Raw genomic sequence first — 26,069 nt, forward strand, 5'->3', positions numbered from 1 at the left:
ACCACATTTACGTAAGGAGGCTAAAAAAATAAAAAAAATAAAAAGAAGCAAAAAAAAAGGAGAGAACCATAACCTCTTTCTTATTTCTGTATTCAGACTTACAAAAAATGTGGGCTTACATTCTGCTTTTTGTTTGACTTTTAAAGTCCCATAAATTACAAAAAGGCAATATTACAAGTTTGGTCCATGCCTTTTGTTCCTTCTTTTATTTTAGAACAAAATTAGGGTATTACAGCTGCCCCTCTTTGCTCGTATGTTGTGTAAACAATGACGAAGCAAAGACAAATTATGGCCTAATTTTGTCTATCTACGATGTTTGCTTCGCTCCAATTCTTTTTCTGAAAACAGATGACTTAAAGATGACATTGTTCCTTCATGTTGAGGACGTCGGGTCAATCTGGAGATAATTTGGTGTTGAAGATGACGTTGCTCATCCATGTTGAAGAGTTCTGGTCACTTTCAGGTAAATTGTTTGTTGAAGATGACTCTGTTCCTTCTCGTTGAGGAAATCGGGTCAATCTGGGTCAGTTGGGTCCTGATAGGCTGCTGGAGCTGAAGCAAAAACCTGATGGGTTTTCTACGTGGGTTGTGCATTGGGCTATTGTTTGGGCTTCTTGTAATGGGCATCATTTTCGGGCCTACAAAATGTAAATGTTGTATTAATAATAATAAAATAATATTTTGTCCTGGAAATTTAATATGTTTGTTGGTGGGGATGACACGACTCATACGCAATGAAAAGGTCTGGTCGTTTAAAGGTGACACGACTCCTACGTGATGAAGAGATCTGGTCGGTGGATGACACGACTCATACGTGATGAAGAGTTCTGGCCATCTTTAGGAATGATGATAACTCGGTTCCTACGTGATGAGGACAGTTGGTTATCTATGGGTGACACGGCTCCTACATGATGAGGAGGTCTGGTCGAGGGATGATACTGCTCATACGCGATAAAGAGTTCTGGCCATCTTTATAAAGGGTGATAACTCGGTTCCTACGTGATGAGGACGACTAATTATCTAAGGTTGATGCGGCTTCTACATGATGAGGAGATCTGGTCAGGGGATGACACGGTTCCTACGTGATGATGATGGCTGACCATCTTTAGGGATAATGGTTTCAAGGGAAATCGACTCAAAGATAAGTGTTTTTTGTTTCAATGGAAACAGACACAAAGATAGGATTTTGATAGAAAATGTCTCAAGGGAGACAAAATGTGTTTCAAGGGAAACGATCTCAAAGGTGGGTGTTTCAAGAGAAACTAACTCAAAGATAGGTGTTTCAAAAGAAACAACTCAAAGATTTTTGTTTCAAAAGAAACGACTTGAATATTTTTTCACGAAAAATTGTCTCAAGCGAGAGAAAATTTTGTTTCAAAATAAACAGACTCAAAGGTTTTTTTCAAAAGAAACAACTCAAAGATTTTTATTTCAAAAGAAACAACTCACAGACTTTTGTTTCAAGAGAAACAGACTCAAAGATAGGTTTTGTTTCAAGTGAAACAATCTCAAAGATGTTTGTTTTAAGAGAAATTGTCTCAAAAGAGACAAAACTTTGTTTTCATAAAAATAGACTCAAAGATTTTTCTTTAAACGGAACTGTCTCATAAGAGACAAAATTTTGTTTCCAAAGAAACAGACTCAAAGATTCTTTGTTTCAAAAGAATCTTTCTCAAAAGAGACAAAATTTTGCTATCAAAGAAACATACTCAAAGATTTTTCATTTTGTTTTAAGTGAAACATACTCAAAGATTTTTCAAGAAAATCTGTCTCAAGAAAGACAAAGTTTTGTTTTTTGAGAAAACGATCTCAAGTGAGATCAACTTTGTTTAATGTGAAACAAATTCAAAATTTGTATTCTCAAAGGAAAAATGTCTCAAACGAGACGAAATTTATTTTGAAAGAAATAACAATCTCAAGTGAGATTAATTTTTGTTTCAAGTGAATCAAATTCGAAATTTGTATATCAAAGGAAAAAATGTCTCAAGCAAGATAAAGTTTGTTTTAAGAGAAAGCGATCTCTAATGAGATCAACTTTGTTTAATGTGAAACAAATTTGAAATTTGTATATCAAAGGAAAAAATGTCTCAAGCAAGACGAAGTTTGTTTTAAGAGAAAGCGATCTCAAATGAGATCAACTTTGTTTAATGTGAAACAAATTCGAAATTTGTATCTCAAAGGAAAAATGTCTCAAATGAGACGAAATTTGTTTTGAAAGAAATTGTCTCAAGCGAAACAAAATTTATTTTTAGAAAACTGTCTCAAGCGAGACAAAAATTTGTTTTGAGAGAAATTGTCTCAAGCGAGACAAAAATTTGTTTTAAAATTCTCAAAAATTGTGGAAAAATGTCTCAAGTGAGAGAATTTTGTTTCAATAAAAACACCCTCAAAGGTGATAGAAAGTCTGTTTGTTCCTGGATGTTGAGGAAATGTCTTGGTTGTTGACTTCAATAAGTCAAATCATTGATTCTTCAAGTTAGAGATATCTGATCATTTCCGAGCTTTGATTTCCTGAGATATCAAAATGATACAATTTTGACTAACAATCTTGGTTGTTATGATAGATGTCAAGATGAAATTTATTTGATTTTGCCCTCAAGTGAGGAGAAAAATGTCCTTAATACACATGATGATAAATGTTTGATGCAAATTTTATATATCATGTATGTATGTGTATGTATGTATGTTTTTCTCAATCCATAAGGAGAATGGTTGCAAGAGCAGTCTTCACTCTATCATTGATTCAGTTTGTCTGCATTTCCACTAAGGTGTACTCTTACAAACCTCGACCTGATACAATTTGTTTTCTTTCCCCATAAAATTTTTGCCCCAAAAATTTGGCTTCTCTTGCCCCAGCTTTGATCTTGAGCTTCGGAGAAATCTTCGTTGAATTCCAAGATATGCCTCCAATATTCGATGTTGAATCTCCAAAGATGCCCCAACATTCAATGTTTCTTACTTCAACCCTGATTCTAAGCATGAGCTTTGTGTCTGAGAGCCACATTTCAACTATCAAGATCCACTCCAGAGAGATTGTCTTGTTTGAAAAACGTTTTTCTTTTATTTTCAAAAGTATGAAAATATCAATTAAAAGAGTTTTGAAAAAATATTTGATAAAATATTACCCCTTTCGAGGTTTCACATTTGACAAATCATAAAACAAGAGTTCACTGGATATCAAAGAATTAATTACACTGTTAATCCTTCAATAAATTATAGCTATTTGATAAGTGTCAATATCAATGCCATCTTTGAGGTATGGTTAAATAAGGAAATGATAAAAATATCTCATGTTATTATTTTTGGTCAAATGTATGGGGTTATCATTTATTTATTGTTCACTGATATGATGAAGTAGCTTATGTACTCATTTATTGGAATTATTCTCCGACTCCCAGCTCTCATGATCTTATTCAGGTTGTGCGATGCCTTATCAAGGGACTTGTGCAATCGCCTCAACTACACCATTTTTATACTCGAGCCGCCTTTTCAGGTTTTCAACTCGAATCCTCATTTGGTTTTAAAATGTTATTCATAATTTACGTCTTGAACCCCCCTTCGTTATTTTTCTCTATCATGCATTAAAGATTTTAGAAAACCTTTTGCAAATAAAGATTAATCGTGATGTGCGGGATGAAATATGAAGATAGTCTCTTATGTTTAGAAAATCCATATATGATTAGAATGGACTTTTAAGGAACGTAATGTAGGCCATGGTTCACGGTTATGAAAGAAATGGATATATAGGCTCAAATAAGTGTTAAAGGGTAGTTAAACCAAGGATCAATTCGTTCTGATGCCTTCAATTTTGTCTTGCTCAATTTAAATCTGCTCGTATGTGTCTTTCTCTTGATGTTATGTGATCTTCGAGTGAAGTGATTTTAAAATAATTGTGCTTGATCAATCTCATAGTTTGAAGGTCGATGCGTCATTTGAGTCGAGAGACTCTTTGTCTGTGCTCTTTGTCCTCTTTTTGTTCTTTGTTTTTCTTTGCTTCTTTTCTCTTTGTTTTTGCTCTTTTTTTTTTTTTGCTCTTTGTTTTTTCTTTGCTTCTTTTCTCTTTGTTTTTCTGTTCTCTTCACTTTGATATGATCTTTGCACTCTGTATTTGGTTCACCTTTTGGTATCTCATCTGAATCAATGTCTTTACTCATGCGAGCAGATTTCGTCCAACTTGCACCCCAGTGTGGAGGGTGATCCTTGGTTAGGGTTAAATCATAAGAAATCATGATTTAGGCTCAAAGGGGACACAAGGGATATATATTTTCTCCTGTTGTGAAGGGATAAAGAAAGAAAGTCATTCATCATCTCATACATATAAGTCTTTGCAGAAGAGGTATCCCCCATGGGGATAGATTTTTAGGATTAATTTTTATTCACATGAAAACAACGTAATTAATGCTTGACAGAATTATTTTGAATTAATTCTCCTTTTTCTCTACTTCTTCTAGCATGTCTCTATTGCTCAGGTTCATCCTCAGAAAATCGATTTGAGATGCCCCACATTATTTCTTCTTGTAGGAAATTTCATGTTCAAGTGAATAGTGTACTCAATGCCTTTAGGTCTTATTGGTAGAAAAAGTTAGTTATATGTCTAAGAAGACGATGGTGTGACTTTGTTGGCTCAAAGAAATGTATGGGTATGAATTTTTGTGTATCGAAAGGATAGATGCAATGTTTCAAGATCGAAAAGAATGTTTCAAGGTCTCAAAGAGAGGGAATGTCAAAAATTGGCTCCTTGGTAGTGACCATGAATTATTTTGGGTAAAAATTAAGAGATTTTATTTTTGGGGTTCTAGACAGGATAAGAAAGGTCTAATCTTGTCATATGTTAAAAATCTATAATTCTTGAAGAATTAAGAGAATACGTAATTCATTTGATATTCAAAGAACTAAAGATTAAAATTTGTTCAATTATTCCACCCTAGAAGGTAGCATAAATTCAATCATTAAGATTAAAAATATTTAAGCACATATTTAAGACATAACAAAAACGAGTCAAACAAAATAATCTCTCTGGATGCAAATGGTATACAATGCCCCCATCCTTCTTCGATTATCCATGCCTCCTGAATCCATCGGGTTCTAGATCTTGCAATTCTGTGCTTTATAGTTTTCAGCGGAATGTCTGGAGCTTCCTATGTGATATCAACATCATTGACTTCAAGGAACGGAGACTCTTTTCTTAGACCATCCTGGAAGGCCCAGTCCTACAACCAGCTGAACATGCTTCCACTATACTGATTTATTCGAATCTTGCTTCTATGTGGTGTCACATGGTTATGACCACTTCATCAAATCCTCCACTGATTAATTCCATGTTTTTATAAATGATGCATGTGAAAATGCTTAAAAATAAAATACAGATGCAAAATGCAAAGATGCAAATACAGATGCAAATACAGATGCAAAAATGTTGATCCCAACGATGAATATCGTAGAATAATTTTTACCAAAGATAAAAACTTTCACATTACAAGACAGTTGTAACATCCCAAAAGTCAGGTCAGTGACTAAAATGTAAAAATTTGGAAACTTTGTGCTCAATTCTGAAATAAGCTAAAAGTTCAGGGACTTAAGTAAAGGATTTTGGATTAAATAGTAAAGATGGATTAACTAAAGGGGTAAAATGGTCTTTTCATAGGAAAGATTTTTATCTTCCCTTTTTGAGTAATATAAACGTGGGAAATATGAGAAACATCCAGAGTTCTCTTCTCATTTCTTCTTCTTCATACCTGGGAGATCAAGGCAAATGTGAGAGTTTTATTAGTTGATTATTATTTGAATTTTAAGTTTGGGTTTGATCTTTAGTTGATGGATAAACTTAAGGAAAGCTTGGGTTACGATAAAATCAAAGAATGGAGGGGTTAAGAGAGATTAAAGATTTGGAGTTTTTATATGAAATTTTGGAAAAGAATTGATAAGTGGAATTGAAGTTAAATTTGACTTGTCCATAGTTGAATTAAGAGATTTGGAGTGATAGAAAGGAATTTAGAACATGTTGAAATTTGAGTATGATTATTGAATTTCATAAGAGGAGAGGTTTTTGAGAATTAAGATGGGATAAATGAGTACAAATGGGCTTAAGTATGTGTGTTTGAGTTTAGTATATAAAAGAGGTTGAAAGAGGAAGTGTTTAAGTTGAAATGAAGTATTTTTCGTGTTGAAAATGTAATTTCTGGGCTAGGGGAATTGGTACCCATTCAAGGGGAACCGATACCCCTTCAAACGAACAAAAATTTCCAGAATGACATGGGGGAACCGATACCCCCACAAGAGGGAACCGATTCCCCCTAAAGGAAAATTGTAAATATTGGTTTAATAAGTTCGTTTAAGTTTCTAGTATCAAATTACAAGGTGTAGGAATCTAATAATTGCCTTAAAATGTATAATTATGTAGATTCAGAGCCTAAATGAGTTCCAGAATCATTGACAAGTAAGATCGATAAAAGGGAAGATAAGAGATTGGAATTGACTAGTGAGGCCAGGTGAGAGTATATTAGTAGTATATGATGTTAAATGGAAATAAGACTTATGACAAGACTATTTTCCATAGTAAAATGCATGAATTCATAATAGAAGTATATGTGTATGATTGAGATGTGTTGACATATTATTGTATATATGTATTATATGGTTGATGTGAATATGTGCTATGATATGATGATAAACCATATGAAATGATAATAAATTATATGAATATAAAAGATAAGTTATGCGATAAGATCTTTGATATATATATATATATATAAATGAAATATTACTACGTGAATACATGATATGAGATAATTTAAGTAATAATATGAGAATATGGTAAAAGTGAGTTTATGAGAAATGATATGAACTAAGTAAGCAAAGGTTACATATATAATATATTAACTAGGAGACTTGAACTTCAGTGATACTATGAGCATATAAGATAAGATAGAGAAGAAAGATTCATATGCTTAAATAAAATTATGATACATTAGTTGTATAATAGAAGCTATGGAGTGATATGAAATGATTATATGAGTTGTATGAAATTGAATTAAGTAAATAGATTAAATTGTATATAAAGAAATAATAGAAGTAATATATTCATGTTTATAAGTATAATGTAGGTTAGGTAATGTAAGTGCATACCAAGAAATACAGAATAAGGTAGATGATATGATGTAAATTATATTATGAATTAGTGATGTAGGAATACGATATAAATATGCAATAAAACTTATGTGTTATATGATAAATATGAACATATGAGAATAAGAGATTAGATAAGTGACTTGGTCATAGAAGCTATATAACCATGGATTAGGTAAATATGAATAATTTAAGTGATATGTAACTATGAGTATTTGAGTATGTATCTATGTGATGTGATTCATGAGGTTATATGAAATATTATACTATGTGACTATGTGAGTATATGAAAAATAATATAGGTACATGCAAGTTATATAGAAATGAGTTGTATAACCATGACTGATATGTATTACATGTATAGGAATATAAGAGAATAAAACATAAACTATATGAAAATATATGATTCATGTGATGTGACTCATGTGAACATATGAGAAAGTGTATAAGTTATATGTATTACATGATATATGTGATTTTACAAGGAATGACATAAGCTATGTGATTACATGATTATAAGAGATCAGACATGTGATAAAAGATAATTAATATGTATGTGTGAATATGAAATGATAAATGACAATGCCCATATTGTGTGTCATGAGAGCTAGGGGTATAGTTGGCATGCCAAGAGTCGAGGGTCTACGCGGTCCTTCGGGACATATATGTATTCTTTAGAACATGTGTGACGTCTTTTGAGACATACTTGATCCTTGGCATATGTATATGATTCTTAAGGAATTTTCCACGTGGTCCTTAGGGACAATCTTATATGGCACTTCGGTGCAATTCTACGCGGCACTACGGTGCAATTCTACGTGGCACTTTGGTGCATTTATATGAGCTGTGGTGATAGCATTAGTGCACAACCTCCATAGACTCATATATCTATAGTTCTCACATATGTACATGGGTTAATCAAGAGATATAAACAAATATATGTTAGTGATATGATAAAGGTTATAGAAATGATATGATGTTGTGTGTGTAGAGTGTTTGATTGAAAAGGTTAAGCATAAAAGTATGTGATTACATGATAAACTGCTAATGATGATTTATGTGTATGTATGTATTTATTGTTAATTAATCTGATATGATTTTACATGATATAAGGAAATCATGTAATTTGGTATAGCATGATAGAACAGAACATGCATGTATTGTTATATGTTATAAAGTGCATTATAAGTTTTTATGCCTCACTAAGTCATAGACTTAGCGTGTGATTGTTTCACACGTAGGTTACAGAAGCGAGAAGTGAAGCGTAGAAGTGTAAGACAGGTCAGCATCTTCCTTACAAAATTTCAAATCAGAAAATAGATGATTTAAATGGTTTTGGTTATTTTGAATATAGTTGCATATACTAATTGATTGAGTTAAATATGCTCTGATCGATTTTGGTTTTTGTGGTCAATTTATGTAAATAAACCACTTTTACTTTAATGAAAGTTTTAAATATTCTTGAATTTTGTCAAGAGTCAAAGTTTGAAAAGTCAATGTGACACCTTAGACTCGGATCCGGGTCGGGTACGGGTTGGGGGTGTTACAACAGTCTACTTTACAGACATGTCTTCACTTAGATGGTTGAATCTGAAATGGATCGCTGCTTCGTCTTGGATCTTCGTCCTCGAAAATGATACCCCTCAAGCGTTCTCTAATCTAACTCTGTTACTGTCACAACGGTGGTGAAGTCAATGCGTCGCTCCTTGATGGTTACTAATGGAATGTTTGTAGATGAGAATCTACTGTTAGATTACTACTTGGATCAGTGGATCATCATCAGTCTCGAATGATGCATGATCTTCGAGCTCACTGCTTCATCTCTGATCTCTGTATTTGGAACTAATACCCATCAATGCTCTGTAAACTAAATCCGTTAATGCCTCGACGGTGCTGAAGTCAGTGCGTCACTCATTGCTGACTAGTGATGACATGATTATAGATAAGACTCTACCGCTGGATTACTCCTCGGATCAATGAATCCTCCTTTCAGTCTCGAATGTTGCATAATCTTCGAGCAATTCTCGTTCTTGCACTCTGGACTTCTTTTAGCCTTCGTAATGTTTGTGTTCGTGACTGCTTGATTGAAAACTTTCATATTTTCTTGTCAAACTTTTCTCTCGAATATCCCCTTGATGATCAACATTTTCACATTATATTATGACGATACAATGCAATGCAAAGAATGATGAAAAACGACACAAACAAAATAAATAAGTTAGTGTACACAAGCAAAAGAAAAGAAATTAGTTAGTACTGGTAAGATAATTGATACAAATAAAAATCTTATTCAAAGAAGAATATAACACCTACCCGGTTATGATATCTACCCGAACATGCTTTCAATAGATAGCAATCCTACCCGGACATGCTTTCTACCCACAATGATCTATTTTTAAAAAATTGGTCCTAACCGCATGATATCGAGTTCGCATGCTTTTATTCAAAAAGAAAACAAATTCTACGAACTTAAAGTAAAAGATAAGGGTTTAGAAACGCTTCTTCTTTGTGTACACCTATTTTTGGTACCTACGGACGGACAGAGGTTCGATATGACTATACCTAGGGTGACCGTTCTACAGGTCACTATATGCATGGTTTTGGCTCTAACAGGAACAGGGTACTCGAATTGTCCTTGATGTCGGTGCCCCCTTGGGCTGCCAGACCCTGGATCCTCACCCATTACAGGTTTCGAACGGAACGAGTTCAATTCGAGGGAATTCATTGCCTTATACCCATACGAGGAATAAATTCCTACGAAGGTATAAGGTATGTATCCCGTGGGTTATTTGCTAAAACTCATGTGAAGAATAAATTCTTACGAGAGTAAAGCATTCACCCTGACTAATTTGGATCGAAGCTCGTGTCTAGAGCTTATGTCATGAAAATGCATGTGATGTGTGTGAGGAGGAGCGTACCTACCTTTGACTCAAAACGAAAAAGAGATAAAACTTGACAAAAACTTGGATCGATCTGAAAGTAAAATTCAAACGTTAGTATGACAGTTAAAAATGAAGCAATTAAAAACTTCAATAAACGAATCATAAGTTAACTAAAGACTCGAACTCATAATTTCCACCACAACGACAATATGTAAGCAACCTACAGCTTCACACTCTAAAAAGTTGTCCCCAGCGGAGTCGCCAAGCTGTCATAACTATTTTTTGTAAAAACAATTAAATATTATTTTAAAAACAGTTATGACTTTTATTTTGAAAAATTGGGGATTTTGGATTAATTTGGATTAAATTGAAAGGAGTCGCCATTGACCTTTGGGTTAGGTAAGTCGAATACCCAAAAGACGTCTTTTAAAATAATTTTAAGAAAAAAATCATTTTTAAGACGAAAACCGGTATGCGTTTACCAAAGATTCGTTTTAAAAGGATCCGGGAGTCGGTTACGTGTAGGGAAGGTTAAGCACCCCCACAACGCCCAAAAACTGGTACTATGTCGCTTACACGTTGTCGTAATGGTGAAACTCATGAATCGAATATAAAGTTAAAATATAATTCATTTATTAAAATTGAATTAATTTGCTTCGAATTAATTAATTAGAAGAAATTCTTTAACTCGAAAAGAAATCTCGAACTTAACAATCCTCCATCGGGAAAGCTAACTCGATTTTTCTTATCCATAAAGAATATTTCCCTCTTTGATAAAACGCGAATCGAATATAAATGGAATATCAACAATAAAATAAATTTCTATTTATAGAAATATGCATTGCATTGTTAGACTTAAAATTAAATGAATTAATAATTAGCAAATTACAATTTATTTCAAGTTCGTATTTGGTTCGAAAGTCATATTGGATTACATCACTTCGATCAAGTGGTGCTTTCCACGCCCATTCTACAAATTGTTGTTCTTAAAAATATTAGAGTAAATAAAAAAAAGGTTAAAAAATGAATGAAACAAATATTTTGTATAATCGTTCGAAATCAATTCCCAATAACAAAGAACATATACATACATAAATGATACGAATAAATATATAATATCCATACATTATAAAAATGTAAGGAAATAAAATCAAATTAAGCAAATATTAAATTATAAAAGTAAAATAAACAAATAATAAAGAACAATCATTAAACGAATAAAATTAAAATACTGAAAAATAAAGAGACGGAAATAAACGATTAGAACATTAGAGCACACAAAATGTAAATACTGAAATTAAATAAAGAAAATAAAAATTAAAAGTGCACAAAGTTAAATAGCAGAAATAAAATGCAATAAAAAATATTAATATCGTACTTTATTATGTATCTCGCACCATAAATGATGTGAGTCATATCCCTGGATGCAAGGTCGTACATGGTTCGAATATGAAATAAAACAAACATATAAATAAAAGGTTAACAATTAATAATTAGTGATTATAAAAGTTAATTGTTAGAAAAATTAAAGGTTAACAGAGTTCGAACCATAATAATGTAGATCATACTCCGGATCAGGTCACCACAAAGCCGAATCAAATATTATAAATAATAAATAAATAAATGTTATAATGCAATAAAATAAAAATTAATAGTTAACAGAGTCCGAACCATAATAATGCGGATTATACCCCGGATCGGGTCACCACAAGACCGAATCGAATAATAGAAATAATAAATAAATAAATAAAGGTTAGAGTGCAATAAAATAAAAGTTAGTGATTAATATACAATAAAATAAAATTTAGTAGTTAGAAATAAATAACATAGCAGAACAGTGACCAAATTAAAATAAAGCAAATTCAACATGCATATTCGAAATAAATAAGAAATGTGTGACGAGAGTACAAAATAAGGAAGAAATGGAGGGCCTACACGCAGTTTACCCAAAAAAACAAAACAGAAACTCCTCTCCTTCTTTCTTCTCTGCATGGACAACCGGTCAAAAACGCCGGCAACTAAGACCGGTGGTCTTCACATACCTCAACCAACACCGATACAAACCGGGAAACCTGAACCGACTCAAAAAGAACCAAAAATTCCCTTTTCTTAACCCGAAAACCTCGGACGAAAATCAAATGTTCTATGTGAGCACCGTTCGTCCCTCCGACCACCATCCATGGTGGTCGGAATGCTAAACCAAAGCCACCGACGACACTGAACCACAACCAAGACCAACCTTCTCACCACATTTACGTAAGGAGGCTAAAAAAATAAAAATAAATAAAAAGATGCAAAAACGAAGGAGAGAACCAAACCTCTTTTTTATTTCTGTGTTCAGACTTACAAAAAATGTGGGCTTACATTCTACTTTTTGTTTGACTTTTAAAGTCCCATAAATTACAAAAAGGCAATATTACAAGTTTGGTCCGTGCCTTTTGTGCCTTTTGTTCCTTCTTTTATTTTAGGATAAAATTAGGGTATTACAAAACCCTTCGAACAACGTTATTGAGGATGGACCGGACCTTGTCTCTGACTTTCTCGCAGGGCTTTTCGATTTCGGAAGACGAAATAAGGGAACTCTTCGCTAAGATACACGGGGTCTATGTTGATAGTGTACATAGCAGGATAAGGTCCCCGGTTGTGAACAGCCTTTGTTTTCTAGAATGGTTATACATGGCATCACGAATGTCGGTACGTCAAATCTGGAACGGAAGATGTGTGGCTAAGTTCCGGATCGTCGACAGAGAAAGTAGGTTCATGTTGGAATGTTGATGATAGTAATATATAGCTGTTACCTTCTTTGGTAGGAAAGTTACAGCTTTTAGGACTTAAAAAGCATCCTTGTAGGCATTGTTGCATAAATGTTTGCCAACTACTGTATTGTTTTATGTGAATCAAAACTAGACGTTTATCAATGTTGAGTTAAAATATGCACCGTAGGGAGCCAAAGGCACAAAAAAAGTACAGTGACAGTACGGTAGCCTTTCTTGGTTGAAAAAAGAAAACGATATGTGAATAAAAATGCATTTGCATTTTTCAAACCAAAATATGTAACCATTGGACTACTAACGGGTTGCAAGATATGTAAAACCAAAATTTACTCTTGCATTTTTCAAAGAATTAATAAGATCTTAATCAAATAGTTTTGGCAAAGAATCTCATAAATTTAATTAATGCTGCGACGTTGAATTGATGCCTCATACTTCTAAAAACCAACCAAATACCACTTCATCATGCATGTTATTAAATTATGAATATGTAACTTTAAGTTTTTTTTAATTTCGAGTTATTCTAAATTAATTTAAATTTTGAGTTTAAGTCTAATTTGAATGTGTAGCTACAACACATGTAATTGCTTGGTCTTAATATAGTCCTCCCTGTGCCAAAAATGAAAGAAAAAAACTGCCCCGTCGAATATCCACCAGTTCTTGCGTTACATGAAATGCAATCCATTTTCTTTTGGACATTTCATCAAACATTTCATGATCAAGCTCAGTTCCTCCTTTGCAACTACAACACATGTGAATCATGTGCTTACAACATGATTAGTCACATTGAGACCAAATTTTAACAACGACCTATCTCCGGGGAGGCCTAAATTCAAGTTGCCGATGGCAGCAAAGGCCTTTGGAAGCAACCGGGCACATGCAACTGTTGGCACGAAACTGAAAACCCATAAATCTTTCGCCTTTAAGTTTCAAGTGGGAGCATGAGCTTTGAAAAGCAGAGAATTGCTTGTAGAGACGATTGAAGGGAATTCAGTGTTAGCTTAATCCAACAGTAAAGCAGCATTCCACGTCAGTGTTTTTTTCGGTCCCACGTGGATGGTAGAGCGATCGCCACGCCATTTTTTCAGCTCTTCCCTTTCTGTCCAACTATAGAAAACAGAACTTTATTTCTCTTCTTCTTCTCAATTCGCGAGGCTAGAACAACGATCGGAATTTAAGGGGAAAGAAGGGAAAATGAGAATTTTTTCGATATCTTCGCTTCTGAATCAAGGGTTTGTTCAAAGAAGAGTTGTTAATAAGTATCTCGTCAATGCAATTCGTCCATATTCAGAGGATCTTTCTTCCCCGAAATCTCTAGGCTTGTTCTTATGCTCGAGTTTTTCGTCTTACATTCGTTTATTTTATCTTCTTCATGCTATCTTCGTCAATGCAACTTAGTATTCTTGTTAACTTGGATACAAATTTAGGATTTTTGAAGTCTGAATTTGAATACAATTGTTGTAGTTTGTTTGTTTCTAGAGAAAATAAAAATAAAAAACAGGTTAACCATTTTTATCTGACTCTTTAGTTTTCTTGAAATATGTGTATTCGACACTTATGTCTTAAGCATATACATGAAAAATATTTAACCATATCTCTAGAACTGAGTCCTGAGTAATAGCATTTGTTTAGATAACTGGAATTAAGCAGGCTAATGCTGTGCATATTTTCTTCCACTTTCAGGACCTCTATTGCAATATCGGAAGTTGGTGGAGCAAGGAAGGCTTCAATGATCCTTACCAAGAAAGGGTTGCTTTGGCTTTGGAAAATTTGCTTGGGAGGTTGGAACAGTATGAAAAAGATATGGAGGAATATCATGTATATATGAATTCTAATCAACTGTCGTGCCATATATATTTCTTCTTATGGAATTTCCATGACATTTGTTTGTATGATCCTGTGTTTAAACTTTTTTCTATAGATTAAGCTAGCTGAGTGGGAGAAAAACAGGGAGAATGAGCATCGGAGGCTTTTGATGGAGGAAGCCGAGAAAAATCAGCGAGGGGACCTTTGGACATCAGTTAATAAGCGCAAGAGTAAACTTTTAGAAAGATGGGCATTCCGGTGAGGCATGCTAGTTTGGTTTTTGTTCAAAAACTACATGAAACATTTGGATAGAATTTCAATTCTGTTCATTTTCCGGTTCTTTTGGCATTAATGGAGTTTCGGTCAATTCAGGGGAAATATGAAGATATAGAACCCGGAGTTGGTAAGTGGGTTTCATACCTCAATCGTGAGAAGAAATTGGATTCACTTGTTGGTCGTCGTCCTACTGCTCCTCCAGCCCCGAAAGGACTATATATATATGGGAATGTTGGAATGGTATGTTGTCAAATTTCATCTACAGTAACTGTGAGGTTTTGTGAACCAATAATCAAACCAGTAAAAATTGGAAATTTGACATACCACTTTATCAGGTTCAATCTCCTTTGTATCCTTTTCCATAATTCTTCCAAGTTGAACAGACTGTTGTTAACTTCTAGGAAGACAATGCTCATGGATATGTTTTATAGTGCCACTGATGGAATAGTTAAACATAGACAAAGGTTCCATTTTCATGAGGTGAGCCTTTTATCGTTCTATTTATGTCTTGAGTAATCTCTGCTTGAATCTATAATATCCTATTTTATAATTGAATGCTTGCTGTTTCCGAAGGCACACAAAAGAGACTCTCTCTTCCTAAAATTAGGCTCTTTCTTGTGCAAATGATCACTATTTCTCATTATAATCATGTATTGGTAGGGAATGTTATTATGGTAACGAGTAGTCTGCACTTTTTGTTCTTTAACAAAAAAAAGCATGGAAGTTAGAATTGCTTTACACTTTGGCAGGCGATGCTCAAAATAAATGAAGCTATGCATAAGTTGTGGAAAAATCAAGTTGAGGAAAAGTCTATTCATCAAGCATATCTTCTTGGATTATGAATCTTCCCTTTGATATGAAAGCCAAGGAGTGGTTAGCTGCTGAAGAAAGATATAACAAGAGTTCAGATGAAAAATATTCTTCCGGCAGTGGCGGATAAGTTCCTTGTTGACAGGCAAGCAGGCGAAAAAGGAGCTAGCATTCTTTGCTTTGATGAGATACAGGTAGTGTTCTTATCTGAACAAAAATCGTGAAGCCTTGATGCTGGTTGGTGATATCTACTCCTATACTATGATGGTTTCTTGAAGTGTGAAAATAAGAGGAGAATTATTTTAGTATTGTTTATAGCAATGACTTTGTTTCAGAATGTGCAACTCGTGCTATATTTTGAGCTGTCTTGCTTTCTGTTACAGACTGTTGATGTTTTTGCTATAGTGGCCTTATCTGGAATTTTCAGCAGATTACTTAGTACTGGAACTGTTCTAGTTTCTACTAGTAATCGGGCGCCGACTGATTTAAATCAGTGTTTCAGAAAATTCAATTCCTTTCGAATCAATTGATGTGTATGACTTCAATTATTCCGTATTAACAATTGATGAGGCTTTTTCCCCTCTTTATAATTTCTTATACAGGACGGTATGCAGCGAGAGATCTTCCTAAAATTAGTAGATAAGTTGGAAAAACACTGTGAGATTATTTTGGTTGGAAGTGAGATTGATTATCGCCGACAACTAGCACATAGGTCTATAGATAGGTGATGCTTCATTCTTTTCTATGTGGATACTGAATTATGTTTTCCTTTCATTCGTTGAGACGAACAATGTTTTCGTTCTGTATTCTTAATTGTCTATAATCAATCTCATTTCCGACTTTAAAAGAACCTGAAAATCTATTAGTGGTTGAAATTAGATTTTGCATATGCAGGTTCATTATTTTTGGCCTCTAGATGGCACTGCTCAAAGGAACTTGAGAAAATGTGGTGTCAGGTTATAAACCAGGTTGGAGGAGAAGTCACATCCAGTACTGTTCCGGTGATGTTCGGAAGGTAACTGTTAATCTACGGGCGTATGTTTTAGATCCATTAATTCTATATTGATGAATTTTTTTTATACAACAGGACATTGGAGGTGCCTGAGAGCTGTAATGGAGTAGCACGGTTCACATTTGAGTTTCTATGTGGTCGGCCGGTAGTATACTCGCCTTATCATTAATTCATACATTATTATTCCTTTTTCTCTCTCTTCTTTAGGGGAAGTAGCAGCCAAATCAGGTACTTGTTTATGATTCTAATTTCTAATCTAAAATTTGTTTGTTAATTCAATTCGTTTCTCCAGTTATGTGCTTTCTCAATCTTCTTTAGGGAGTTACTAATAGAATACGACTTTTCCAACATTTATAAAACCTGAACTTATTATAATTTGTTCTTTACTGCCACTTTCTTACTTTCAATTATCTGCAGGTAGGTGCTGCGGATTATATCGCTGTTGCTAAAAACCATCATACGGTCTTCATCTCTGATATTCCAGTTATGAGTATGCAAATCTGTGACAAGGTATCATTTCTATAGACGGTGATAAAGTTACTGATAGCTTTAGGTGCTGCATTTCCTTACCAAACCATATGTTCCATCTTTCGACATTTCAGGCACGTAGATTATTACCCTCATCGATGAGCTGTACAACCATCATTGCTGCCTATTTTGTTTAGCAGCTGCTTCAATTGATGACTTATTTCAAGGAACTGAAGAGGGCACACTCTTTGATCTCGAAAGGTAAGCCTTGTATTTGTTTGTATGACTGATTTTGAATGTAAATCACTAGATCTAGCATTTATGAAAATGAATAAACCTTTTCATTGCTGGTTATCAGATGGTCTGGTTAGAAAGATCCGTTTGCACTAATTGCTAACGTTATCCTTTTTTGTTCCAGTTTCCAGTTCGAAACGGAGACAGAAGGTGCAAACTTCGACAAGATGTTTTGGCAGAAGGGAGTGTGAGTTCCGGAGGTGCACCAGCTGGTATAACATCCATGTTATCCGGTCAAGAAGAGTTTGCCTTCCGCCGAGCAGTAAGTTGCCTTTTTTTAGATGTAACATCCTTATATGCTATGTTAGGAAAAGCATATTGAAGACAACATTAGCTTAGCAGAATTATGATAGATATAATAAATCTACCTTTGTAGGTATCTCGCTTGATCGAAATGCAGACACCTTTATACCTCGAAGGAGTTCGTTCCCTTCATCCTTACTTCCACAGGAAGCCCCAAAATTTCGGAAATCATAGTTATAATGCAAGCACCGTGAAACCCAAGTATCGTAACGAGCATCAAGTTTACATAGTCCATGGTGATTGCCTACATATTCTCTGTATCTGTAATAATGATGGGTCAATTTTTTAAACATTTGTTGTGCTTTCAGCCCGATTCATTTCTTGTAACCCCTCATACATATGCGGGTGACCCGATCCATCCGGGTGTCACATTAAGGCCACCGGAGTGACCCACCGTAAAAATAGGAAAAATTAAACTTTTTGTTAAAACGCTTAAAATCATAAAACAATTTATAAATACAAAAGTAAAATTTATCAGTATTCAGAAATAAAAGATATTTGACTTGGATATAAAAACAAAATACAAGCTACATGCCCCCTAATCACATGTACCGTACTCCGCAAGCAATGTCGGTGGAACTCCCTTACTGAAGTCGATAGTTTCATTGGTACGATTCTTTAAACCTGAAATGGTGAGTAACAGAGTGAGCTTTGGGAAGCTCAATAATACAATACTACCAGTTGATGCTACAGACATACAGATAAATGGAAAGCCATAAAATTTCCTTATTGACTTAGACTTATACAAGTTTTCAGGATGATCTGCAATATCACTGGTATTTCTCGAGTAACATGCATAAAGCTTTTAGTTCATAGGAAACTTTCATAGCATCAGTTTTCAAGAGATCGAATAGGAAGTATAGTGTGTTCCAACCAAAACCAGTGAAAATATATCTTTTAAACAATAATTGTTTACAACATATTTTCAAAACCATGGTGGAATCCTCCACCAAACTCCGTTATGTAGTTCCCCATAAATACATCTATAATGGTTTACCCTAAGCATACAGCAAAGGAGCCAACCTAAGGGTTTGCCTTGGGCCTATGGCCTAACCAAGGGTACCCTTAAGTCTATAAGGATTTACTAATATGATCAGGGTTGAACTCCATACTCCATAATCCTATCCATATAAAAATCCAATAGAAATAAATTTTAACCGTATATCATATTATCTGGATCGTGATCTAGTAAAATGTCAAAACGTAACCATGAAATAAACCATATAATCGATTTCACCAATACACCATATGTTTCCATTATTAACCTAAGGGTGTCTTAGGGCCTGAGAGCCTACCCAGGGTCACTTAGGTTCGTAAGGATTTACTAGCTTGAACAGAGTTGTACCTCCATACTCCAACCTTCCCAGATATATCCCAATAAAACAGTTTGAGTATAATCAGTGTGTTGAAATATGTTTCGATATAAAAAATTTAAAGGCAAAATGTTTTGGACTTAAATTGAATTTAATCAAAGTTTTCAAAAGGTTTCAAAAATAATTCAAAGTCCATTAATTCGGATTTAAGCAAAATGTTAAGAAGGGGTATCCATACCCCATGAAGGCTAAAATTCCAGAATGCTCATAGGGTACGATACCCCCTGGGCTGCAACGGCTAGTAAGGTCTAGTTAATTTGAATTTAATGAAGGAGTACTGATACCCTATGTAAGGGTACCGATACCCCTATTATGGGCAGCCTTTTTGAGTAGAAAAATATCCCCAAACGGCTCCAAAATCCCCAACGGCTATATATGACTTCAAACTCATTCTAAGTTATAAATACAAGCTGAGAACTCTTGAAGAGTAAAAACAACTATCCAAGCAATAAACACAAGAGAAGAGCTTTTTATTCTTATTTCCTTTCTCTTGTAATATTGTTCTTGTGAGCTAATTCTCTTAAACACCTACCTTGAGAGGTTTATTGTTTACTTATTTTATCCTTTTGTAAAGGGGAAATATTCTAGCTAAGCCCGTGTAAAAGCTAAGGAAATATCTAGTTTAGGCCATTGAAAAACTAGGGAGTTGTAAAGGTTATCTCTTTGTCCTTGAAAAAGAAAGACAAATTAGTGAATTTGTTGGAAAATCCTTGGTGATGAGCTAAGGTAGTGGATCTAGACTTGGTTGAGAAGTCGAACCACTATAAATCGTTGTGCAAACTTCTATCTTTCAATCTCCTTACTTCCTAAACACAAAAACCATTCTGACCCCTCTTTACAAACCTATTCGTTTTGATTCAAGCTTCCGAAAATCCCAACAATTGGTATCAGAGCCTACTCGTTAGAAGCTTAACATCCTTGAGACGTCCTCGAAGAAGCTCTACCAATCCCGACGCAACCGACAAAGAATGACTTTTTCCTCCGGTGCTTATTACCTTGAGATTATCCTATTATGGATTCACACCGGTCAACAAGCCACCCTTCTTCAATGGAGAAATATACACATTGGAAGAATAATATGATGTACTTTATTCAATCCTACAATGGAGAAATATACACATTGGAAGAATAATATGATGTACTTTATTCAATCCTACAATACAATCTAGGAGCTTGGAACTCAATCATGGACGGTTACTTCTCTCCACCCAACAAGTACAACGATTGGAGTAGAGAAGAGTAGAAAATTTTCCAACTTAATTCTATGGCTATACATATTCTATTATGTGCTTTAGGCCCAAATGAATATGGAAGAATCTCATCTTGTTCTACTGCCAAAGAGATTTGGGATAAGCTCCAAGTCACTCATGAAGGAACCAACGAAGTGAGGGAATCAAAGAAAAGTCTTCTCAACCATAGCTATGAGAACTTCAAGATGAAACCTGATGAATACATCAAAGCTACGACGTATAGATTTTTCATGATTGTCAACGGTCTCAAGGGATATGGAGATGTAATCCCTAATGAGAAGCTTGTGAGGAAGATAATTTACTCTCTTCCAAAGGAGTGACAATCGAAGAAGAAGACGGTCATTATCGAAGCAAGAAACCTAAAGTCTCTCACTCTCGACGAGCTAATTGGTTCCCTTCTCACTCATGAGATGATGGTGAAGGAAGATGAAGAAAGGGAAGATAAGAAAAACAAGAAGAAGAAGAAGAAGAATAATAAGGTAGGCATTGCCTTCAAATCCACCAATGAAAGCTATCAAGATTCAAGTGATGAGATGGATGAAGATGATGATGAACAAAAATATGAGATGGTCAAGCTTTTAAAAGAGTTAAAGAGATTCATGACTTCCAAGGAAGTAAAGCATGAATCAACTAAGAAGAAGAGTCCCCCGGTGTGCTTTAATTGTCAAAGAAGGGACATGTCAAGTATGATGGTCCCCTTCTAATAAAGAAAGGACCTTCCAAGAAGAAGGCATATGTGGCAGCTTGGAGTGATGAAGATGACTCCAATGATGATGAAGTAGTCAACCTATGCCTAATGGCCATTCATGACGATTTAGAGGTATCTTCTAACTCAAATAAATTTAATTCATTTACTTTTGATGAGTTACAAGATGCTTATAATAGATTGTATTTGGGATTTGAGACCATGAATTCCAAATATACGAAATTAATTTCAAAACTCAAAATTGAAAATAAATCAATTTAAAGCTAGAGTTGATTTTGAAAATCAAAATAAAATTTTGAAAAATGATTTAGAGCTTTCAAAAATCAAAATAAATGATTTAGAAAAGAAAAATTTTGAGCTAGGAGTTAAGCTTGAAAGCTTACCAAGAAAAGAATTAATTTCTAAAAACAATTTATTTTTTTAAAAATGGCAAAATGCTCACATTGTCATTATCATGGTCATATGGAACATACTTGTCCTTTGAAGAAAGGAAAACGTTTTAAAATTAGGCAAGTATGGGTTCCGAAAGGAACAAGGGCATTGAAACTAATGTTCAAGGATCCAAAGCAATTTGGATACAAAAATCTACTTAAATGTCTCTTGTAGGTGTGTGGAAGCAATGGTGATGAAAGTGATGATATTCAAGATGCTCTAGCCACACATGAAAAGGAATGGGTAACCTCTAAGCTTATTGTTTTTAATTTTAGTTATTTGGTTGCTCATTTGATTTTAAGCATGCATGAGTTTTTTTTTTAAATGATTATACATTATTGTTTGAATCTCATGTATTTTAAAAAGGTTTTATGGTGAACATTTTAAAGTTTTAATGATCTTTCATAATTTTTAGTTCATCATAATAAAATTTTGATCAAAATTGGTTTTAATGCAAATGATATATCTCTAACAAGTGATGTCAACTTTTCAAATACTTTGATTTTACAAATTTTAAATTTTTGACCTAAATTTGAATGATTATGCATGTGTTTTTAAATAAAAAAGATATCTATCTAACAATTAATATCAAAATTTTCAAATGCATAACATTTTTGGAAAACTTTATGCATATGATCTTAAATTCAACAATTGGTATTGCATAAAGTATTTTTAGACTTGGATACATTGAATTTCATGTGCTACTAACATGTTTGTTATTCTTTATTGAAATTCAATTTTGTTTAAGTGTCAAGATCCTAAAAGCTTAATTTTTTTTGGAATGCATTTATTGAGGGGGAGTTTTGATTTTTCAAATGATTTTAAAATGCCAAATTTATCACTTACTCTGCAAAGTTATTTTAGAACTTTAAAGATTGAATTATTTTTGATATAACAAAAAGGGGGAGAAATTTGGTTTGAAAAATTCAATTTCTTAATGAAAAAGGGGAGCTTAACATTTTCATATATTTTTCAAACAATTTGTATCTTTTTAATTGATATCCTATTGTTAACAATTGGTATTTTTTCATTAAATATTTGATTAAGGGAGAGTTTTGCCAAAAACAAATTTTCAAATGTTTTGTTATATCAAAAAGGGGGAGATTGTTGAAATATGTTTCGATATAACAAATTTAAAGGAAAAATGTTTTTGGACTTAAATCGAATTTATTCAAAGTTTTCAAAAGGTTTCAAATAATTCAAAGTCCATTAAATTCAGATTTGAGCAAAAATGTTAAGAGGTATCGACCCCCAGGGGTATCCATACCCCCATGAAGGCTAAAATTCCAGAATGCTCATAGGGCACCGATACCCCCTACAAGGGTATCCATACCCCCTGGCTGCAACGGCTAGTTAATTTGAATTTAATAAAGGAGTACCAATACCTTATGTAGGGGTACCGATACCCCCTATTATGGGCAACCTTTTTGAGTAGAAAAATAATCTCAAAACGGCTCCAAAACATCTCCAACGGCTATATATGACTTCAAACTCATTCCAAGCTATAAATACAAGCTGAGGACTCTTGAAGAAGTAAGAGAACAACTATCCAAGCAATCAAACACAAGAGAAGAGATTTTTATTCTTATTTTCCTTTCTCTTGTAAATATTTGTTCTTGTGAGCTTAATTCTCTTAAACACCTACCTTTGAGAGGTTTATTTGTTTACTTTTTATCCTTTTCTAAAGGGGAAGATTCTAGCTAAGCTCGTGTAAAAGCTAGGGAAAGGTTCTAGTTTAGCCATTGAAAAACTAGGGAGTTGTAAAGGTTATCTCTTTGTCCTTGAAAAAGAAAGAACAAATTAGTGAATTTGTTACAAAATCCTTGGTGAGGAGCTAAGGTAGTGGATGTAGACTTGGTTGAGAAGTCGAACCACTATAAATCGCTGTGAAATTTCTATCTTTCAATCTCCTTACCCTAAACACAAAAACCATTCTGACCCCTCTTTCCAAACCTATTCGGTTGTCGATTCGAGCTTCCAAAAATCCCATCACAATGAAAACAGAAATCATAGTTCATAAACCAGTAAATTCCATGATTCCATAAATCTTGAACAATTCATATTTTTCGGTGAAAACCGTAATCGGAGAACACATACCATGTTGCCATGGTTCATAAACCCAGTAAATCAATAATTTCGTTAAAACTTATTTCAAAACATAAAATCGTCATGTAGTACATGTGGAACACACTAGAGGATCCAAGTATTTTTCAGAAGCACTTAATAGCATCAGGAAAAACGTGAAATTTATTTAATTTGATCGAATTCCAGGAACGAGGTCCTATTGAAAGGAATCGATTACTAATAGAACTAATCAGACATTTAAAGTTGATACTTTAGAATCCAACTATGATTCAGGTGCATCAAGAAGGTGTTCTAGAACCTTTATACATAATAAATTCTAGATTCAGATTTATTGAGAGTGATTCCATACTCAAACAATCAGGGGTATTCAGGATTATGCATTGAATAATAGGATTTTAGTCCAATTGAACCAAATAGGGTATTTAGGACCCTTTGCATTGAGTTACTTGTGTGTTCAGATATGAACAGAGTGATTTGAGTTGATAAGGGAGAAACGAAGATTCAGGACATTTACAATCTGTGTCGACCTATCTGATTATCGAAATAACTCGAGCTGAACAACTCCTAGAACTAATGCATGTCGATCGGTTAATTCGTTGCCCTTCCAGGATATTCACTCTTTAATACCAACAATTCTTGTTCATAGATCATCTTCAGGATCATCGTTGAATAGATCTTAAGGAAATAAACAAATATTCCAATGGTCTTTATTTTATTTCCACATTGCAACAATATCAGCAATTGTCGATGTACTTTAATTCGTGGTTCATAACCTTTATGAACGATACATCATGCAAGTTTATCGGTGTTTCCAGACTTATCCAAATCACTTAGTTAATCCTCAGTCATTGAGGTTACCTAATTCATTTAGTAGTTATGTCTATCCCGATCACTTTAGAGTTTTCCAAAGTAATTCGGACGTTTCTGAGTTTCAGATATATATATTGTACTTCTATTCAGTTCAATTTGGTCATATAATAAAGTTATTTTGGTATTCGAGGTTGATTTGTTCATTTCAGAGTTAAGGGTATTAATTATTCCATGGCTTAGAGGTATTTTAGATCATTTTATACTTTAGGGATATTTTGGTCATTGTACACTTCAGGGATATTCTATACTTCCAATATAGATCCGAAATTTAATTCAATGATTCCAAGGTTCAAGTGAATCAAGATATGAGTTATGAGGTCGATCCATATCATATCCATCTATTGTGCTTAATACTTTAAGCGTATCATCGTTATTTCATTAAAAAATGTCAGTGGCATACTTTTGATAAATTAGGCTTGAATGTATTCTAGTTCTTTTAGTGTTCATGTTATTTTGCTCCTTTGATCAGTAGAGGTTATTATAGTTCAAGGACAATTTGGTAATTCTTTTTAATTCAAACATATGTACTATTTTTGATAACTAGTCAAGTATGTCTTTTCTGGTTTATCTTTCACCATCTGGGGAAATCTTGGTCTTATACAGCACAAGGGCATTTTCATAATTTTACCCTTATAGGGTTATTTTTTGGTAATTTCTTATCCAAATAATCTTGATATTTAACCTTTAAAGTGATTTATCACAATATACGGATCTTGAAACCAATTCATTTATTATTGAATCACTAAACTTATAATTATTTCCGAATGACCTTCCAATTTCTCTTTTATCTGGTCATCTGAGTCTTATATCGTGTTTTGTCCTTAATCCAATTTACGTCTGAGTCCAATGATAATTAATTTCATCTAATGGACCAATCATTTCCATTCATGCAATTACCATCTATCAATGAGTTCCAAAAAACATATAAAAGGTAGTAGAGTACTACCTTGGTTTTCGTGTCATATCGATCGACTATTTAAACTCCATTCGATTGCCCTCGAACTTTAATCCAATGTCCAATGATTCCTCGGATACAAAGTAACTGAATTTACATCAGAAACTGAACTCAGTTTAGAAACAAATTTGAATATGAAGATAAAACATTGAAAAACGGATAACCGGGTGCGAATTTGGAAAAGCGGACTTCGGATTCGGACTCAAGACGTTGAAAAACATAAAATATGACATTTTCGAAAAAGTTGACTTTTTGGTCAAAATCAATGGTCAAAGTCAACGGGTTGACTCAGACGAGTTGACTCAGATGAGTTGACTCAGACGGGTTGACTCATACCGAGTTGACTTGGACGGGTTGACTCGGACCGAGTTGACTCGATGACTGGACCGGACCAGGCGGGTCGGACGTGTGGGTTGACTCGATAACGACTTTTTGTAGGCTAAACCACGGCGAACAACGTCGTTTCTCAATAAATTAGCGGTTGGGTTGGAGTCGTCAGTCGATGGGGAGCTCAGTAGGCACGACAGCGGGCTTCGAAGGATGTCGGACGGCCAACAACTTATCATTCGGGCTTCTTTTATAATTCAAATGCTTGGTCCGATTTCTTCACAGTCGAAAACGAAATGTCAAAATGTGACGGTTATTGAAACA

At 34.1% G+C, this 26,069-nt stretch overlaps 1 long non-coding RNA gene and 1 pseudogene across 1 annotated transcript; both read left to right on the forward strand.

The window, feature by feature from the left end:
- Nucleotides 1–3,660: 3,660 nt before the first annotated feature.
- Nucleotides 3,661–10,672, forward strand: LOC120177643. The gene is made up of 3 exons (XR_005521446.1): nucleotides 3,661–3,790; nucleotides 6,337–6,342; nucleotides 10,624–10,672. It is a non-coding gene; the product is annotated as an uncharacterized LOC120177643 (long non-coding RNA).
- A 1,849-nt stretch (nucleotides 10,673–12,521) lies between these two features.
- Nucleotides 12,522–18,054, forward strand: LOC120177556 (annotated as a pseudogene).
- The last annotated feature ends 8,015 nt before the right edge of the window (nucleotides 18,055–26,069 follow it).

Source organism: Hibiscus syriacus, unplaced genomic scaffold (assembly GCF_006381635.1).
Source record: "Hibiscus syriacus cultivar Baekdansim isolate YM2019G1 unplaced genomic scaffold, ASM638163v2 tig00112293_pilon, whole genome shotgun sequence".
Lineage (NCBI taxonomy): Eukaryota > Viridiplantae > Streptophyta > Magnoliopsida > Malvales > Malvaceae > Hibiscus > Hibiscus syriacus.